General features: G+C 46.4%; 1 pseudogene; it reads left to right on the top strand.

Annotated features, from left to right (window-relative positions):
- On the top strand, window positions 364–4826 carry LOC100513697 (annotated as a pseudogene).

The following is a 5385-nucleotide window of genomic DNA, read 5'->3' on the forward strand; positions in this document are numbered from 1 at the left end:
ATGTTCTTTTTTCTATAACTACCTGCCACTGATTTTCACTTACAAAATTAAATTGAGAAGTATTCATCAAAAGTCTGCCTTCCTCGAGGCCCAGAGCCCGGCATTCTCGGGATAAAGAAGCCCACGCCCTGCCCTGGAGCTATTTTACGATTTGACCAAGGACATATGTTATTCCGTGTGCAAACGGAACGAGATGAGACTGAAAGTGTAGCTCAAGATGACATCGGAAAGGAAATGCAGATTACTGCCAGGAAGGGTGTGGGGAAAAAGGCGTCCAGGTGGTGTGCAGAGACAGGGTCCAAAGAGGCCGTCCAATAACCTGAGAGAACACGAGCAAAGGTTCCTTGAAAAGCCCTTAGACGTATGAAAAGACGCCCAGCCTGGCCACGAGAGGAGGGCAAACGGCACCCTCAAGGCCTCGGCGGCTCCCGCTATCTCGCCGGCAGAGGACAAACAAAGGTGATGATTGCCGTCGGGCGAAGGCACCGCTCCCACACCGCAGGTGCAACTGGCGACGGTGGGCTCTCCCGGGAAGATAATTCGGCCGTGAAACCCACCCTAAACGTTCCCCTACCCCCAGACCAGAAATTCCAGTTCTGGGAAGGGCCCTCCACTGCATCTATCTGCACATAAACAAAATGACAGACGTGCAAGATTACTCACTGAGGCCTTCCTTGTGGGAGAAAGAGATTGAGGAGAAAAGCAACTAAAAAGTCCATGAACAGGGCCAGCTTCTGTCACTTAGAGGAGAGCCATGCAACGGACGTCTCTGTGGCTACTAAAAAAGGGCTAATATTTATTGAATGTGCCAGGAATTACTCTAAGTCTTTCCTTTTTCCTTTCTTTCTTTCTTTCTTTTTTTTTTTTTTTTAAGGCTGCACCTGCAGCATATGGAAGCTCCCAGGCTGGGGATCAAATTGGAGCTGCAGCTGTGGTCTATACCACAGCTACAGCAACAGCAGATCCAAGCCACATCTTTGACCTACACCACAGCTCAGGGCAATGCCAGATCCTAAACCCACTGAGTGAGGCCAGGGGTCGAACCCACATCCTCACAGACACCGTGTCATGTTCTTAACCCACTGAGCCACAATAGGAACTTCCATTCTAAGTCATAAGTGCTTCTTTACTTACTTAATGCTCTCAATACCCTTCTGGAGTGTTTAAGTATCGTCCCCTCCACCTCACAGAGGAGGAAACTGAGGCACAGAGAAATTTAGTAACTTGTCCAGTGTTACGCAACTAGCAAGCAGCCTGGTTAGTGTTAAGCGAAAAAGATCAAGGTACGGACAGTGTGTATATAGGGCTCATGTTTGTGTAGAGAAGAGAGTAAAAAACAATATATGCGTATATCTAGGTATTTACGTAGACACACGTGAGCAGGATACAAATGTTCACATATGCTTTTGGAGTTTAGAACATCTCTGGAAGGAGGCAGGGGAATCTGAGAATCTATTAACTGTGGCTGCCTCTGGGGCTGGAAACTTAGTTTCTGAAAGACAAGGAGGAGGTAACATTTACTTTTCACTGTATAGAATTTTTTTTTTTTTTTTTTGGTCTATTTTAGGGCTGTACCTGTGGCATGTGGAGGTTCCCAGGCTAGGGGTCAAATCAGAACTGTAGCCACTGGCCCACGTTCCAGCCACAGCAACACCGGATCCCAGCCACATCTGCGACCTACACCACAGCTCACAGCAACGCCGGGTCCTTAACCCACTGAACGTGGCCAGGGATCAAACCTGCATCCTCAAGGATACTAGTCAGATTCATTTCCCCTGAGCCACGACGGGAACTCCTACACTGTATAGAATTTCGCACCCACTAAACTTTTGTATCACATATGTGCAATACCTATTCAACAACTTTACAAGTTCAATTTAAAAAACTTTTTTTGAATAGATATAAGGGGAAGGAACTGGAGGTCATTCTTTCAAGCTCTGTCTTTCTTCACAGAGTACAGGAGTTCCTAGGCCAGGGATGGAACCTGAGCTACATCAGTGGCAATGCTGAATCCTTAACGGCTAGGCCACCAGGGAACTCGCTGACAAGCTCTCTCTGGATGTGTATAGTCCAATACAGTAGCCACTGGCACAGGTGGCTCCTGGGCACTTGAGATGCAGCTGGTCTGGGCTGAGATGTCCCCTAAGTGTAAAAGACACACCTGATTTCAAAGACTTAGTATGAAAAGAAAGTCTAATATTGAGTAAGTTTTTGTATCAATGACGTGTTGAAATGTTAGATATATTTGGTTAAATAAGATATATTGTTAAAAAAATTAATTTCACCTTTTAGCTTTTTGTTTCTTTTTTCTTTTTAAAGAAAGCTAATAGAAAATTTAAAATTACAGATTTAAATTTCTGTCATGCCTCCGTGGTAACAAACCTGACTAGTATCTACAAGGATGCAGTGTTGATCCCTGGCCTTGCACAGTGGGTTAAGGATCTGGTGTTGCCATGAGCTGTGATGTAGGTCACAGATGCAGCTTGAATCTGGTGTTGCTGTGGCTGTGGTGTGTGCTGGCAACTGCAGCTCTGATTCAACCTGGGAACTTCCATAGGCCACAGGTGTGACCCTAAAAAGAAAAAATAAAATAAAATAAGGGTGGAACCCTAATGAAATAAGACTGATGTCTTTATAAGAGACAGAGACACCAGAGGTCTCTTTCTTCCCTCGAATGCACAGAGAAAAGGCCATTTGAGGACACAGCACGAAGGCATGATCTACATGCTGAAGGCAAAGGTCTCACCAGAAACCAACCTTGACCTTGGACTTCCAGCCTCCATTGTGAGAGAATACATTTCTGTTGTTACACCATCCAGTCTGTGGTTTTCTATGATGGAAACCCAAGGTGACTAATACGAAAGGAAGAAACGAAGGAAGGAAGGAAGGAAGGAAGAGAAAGCAAAGCACCACGTGAGGGAGGAGACGCCTTTCTGTACAGAAAGCAATGTGACTGTCCCCGTCTGTCTCACAGGTAGGGTCACAGGTGCGAGGCTGAGTGGGGCTTTGAGCCCAGCACAGGTGACTTTCAAAGCCTGTGTCCTTAACCATCAGGATGGAGGTGAATCCCATAAACTTTCGGAGTACTCTATGATACGCCTTATTTCAAGTGTGAGGCAGTTCCATTTCTCACGTGTCAAGGGAGACGGGAGAGGGAAACGCTGTGAACATCCCCTCATCAGGATGTTTTCAGCCGCAAGTGACATTAGAGGGATGAAACCTGGGTGACCATTAGGGCCATCTTTTACTTCACTTTACAGGACCCCAGAGGTTGGCTGTTCCAGGACCTTTTCAGGAGATCACCAGCACCAGTAAGAAACCAGCCCTCCTCTTTCGTTGTGGCTGCTGAAGTGCCATCCACACTAAGGAAGACGCGGAAACTCAGGGGCCACGTGAGCCACGGCCATGGCTGCATCGGCAAACACCAGAAGCCCCCAGGAGGCCAGGATAATGCTGGTGGCATGCATTGTTACAGGATCACCCTCGACAAATATCACCCGGGATACTCTGGGAAAGTTGGTATGAGGCGGTACCACTTAAAGAGGAACCAGGGCTTCTGCCCACTGTCAACCTTGACAAATTGTGGACCTTGATCAGTGAGCAGACATGGGCAAATGCTACAAAGAACAAGACTGGAGCTGCCCCATCACTGATGTGGTACGACCGGCTACTACAAAGTTCTAGGGAAGAGAAAGCTCCCAAAGCAGCCTGTCATCGTGAAGATCAAATTCTTCAGCAGACGAGCTAAAGAGAAGATTGAGGGTGTGGGGGGGTCCTGTGTCCTGGTAGCTTGAAACCACATGGTGGGAAATTCATTAAATGTTAACATGTGGGGAAAAGGAGGAGGAGGAGGAGAAGAAACCAGCCCTCTCCATCCTTCCACCGCATCATACTTGTCATTTTCACTTTGGCCCTGAGCAAGTGTCCTCATAGTCACAAGATGGCTGCTGCAGCCCCAGCACTTCCTCCCACGACAATATCAAATGCAGGAAAAGGGGATCTATCCTGGAGCATCCATCTGTATAGAGAAGGAGAACCTTCCTGCAAAAGTCCTCCAGCAGGTTTTCCCTTTCATCTGTGGCCAAAACTGGGTCACATGTGTACTTCTGGAACATTCTCTGGCAAGAGGGCTCAATGGATGGGTGGAGAGGTGGTGGGAGCTCACTTTTCTTGAGTACCCACCTCCAGATACTGGAATAGAATTTGAGATCTGATCTCAAGGGAGAAAGGGAAGGTGGTGGTTGGGTACCTGATCACCACCTTTACTTGCAATCTTGTTTCAAGAAAAGTTCACTTGTGAAGCTGGGTCACTGCAGTTCACCCCAGAAGTCCCTAGATCCCCTATTGCGTTGAACTGTGTCTTCACGTTTCAGGCTTTCAAATAACCTTGCTGCTGCCAAGGAGATAAACTGAGATGCTAAACTGCAAGGCGGGATCCTTCCACTATGAAAATACTGCTGGTAATTAAAACCTCCAATTACAGGCAGTCAGATTAGTGAGACTAGCAGGGTATATTTTACCTAGTAATTCAATTGAGGTTACCAAAGATGGAAAGAGATAAATTTAAAGAGCCTTAAGCTTGACAAAGAAAATGGTATGAAATCAATTTGTATGAAAGTTTCCCCCAGTCAGAACTTCCTGGAAGAAGGCAGTTGCACAGAACGTAGGTTCTTCTGGGTTAAAATCCTTCCCAAGACTGTCCTGTATGTTTAAAAATAACCGGACACTGATGTCAGGAGTTTAGAGTCTAATTGTGAAAAAACAAACAAACAAACAAAAGGAATGTTGGAGTTCCTGTCGTGGCTCAGTGGTAACGAGCCAGACTGGTATCCACGAGGATTTGAGTTCAATCCCTGGCCTTGCTCAGTGGGTTAAGGATCTGGTGTTGCCATGAGCTGTGGTGTAGATCGCAGACACAGCTCAGATCCCACGTTGCTGTGGCTGTGGTGCAGGCCAGAAGCTATCGCTCCTATTTGACCCCTAGCCTGAGAACTTCCATATGCTGCATGTGTGGCCCTAAAAAGAAAAGAAGAGGAAAAAAAAAAAAAAAAGGGTAATGAATAGTCCATAGTGTGCTTTCCTCACATTACTTATTACTTTTCTTTCCGAGGAGGATCCCTGGTTCCATATCCTGCACCAATTTACATGGGGGGAAATAATGAGATGAAAAAAAGAATTGAATTGTTGACGGTACCCATCTAGTCGGTGGTTTGAGGCCATCTTTCCCTAAGGATGGTCTGTTAATTCAAGTGAAGGGAAGCGCTTATGCTCATAGAAGGGGTGGTAATGCTTCTGATCGCAGCAGCTAACCTTTCCACATCACCAGCCATAAACCCGACACGGTGCAATGTACTTTCGCGTATAAGACTAGGATCACAAACTGGG

This window comes from Sus scrofa, chromosome 17, assembly GCF_000003025.6.
Source record: "Sus scrofa isolate TJ Tabasco breed Duroc chromosome 17, Sscrofa11.1, whole genome shotgun sequence".
Lineage (NCBI taxonomy): Eukaryota > Metazoa > Chordata > Mammalia > Artiodactyla > Suidae > Sus > Sus scrofa.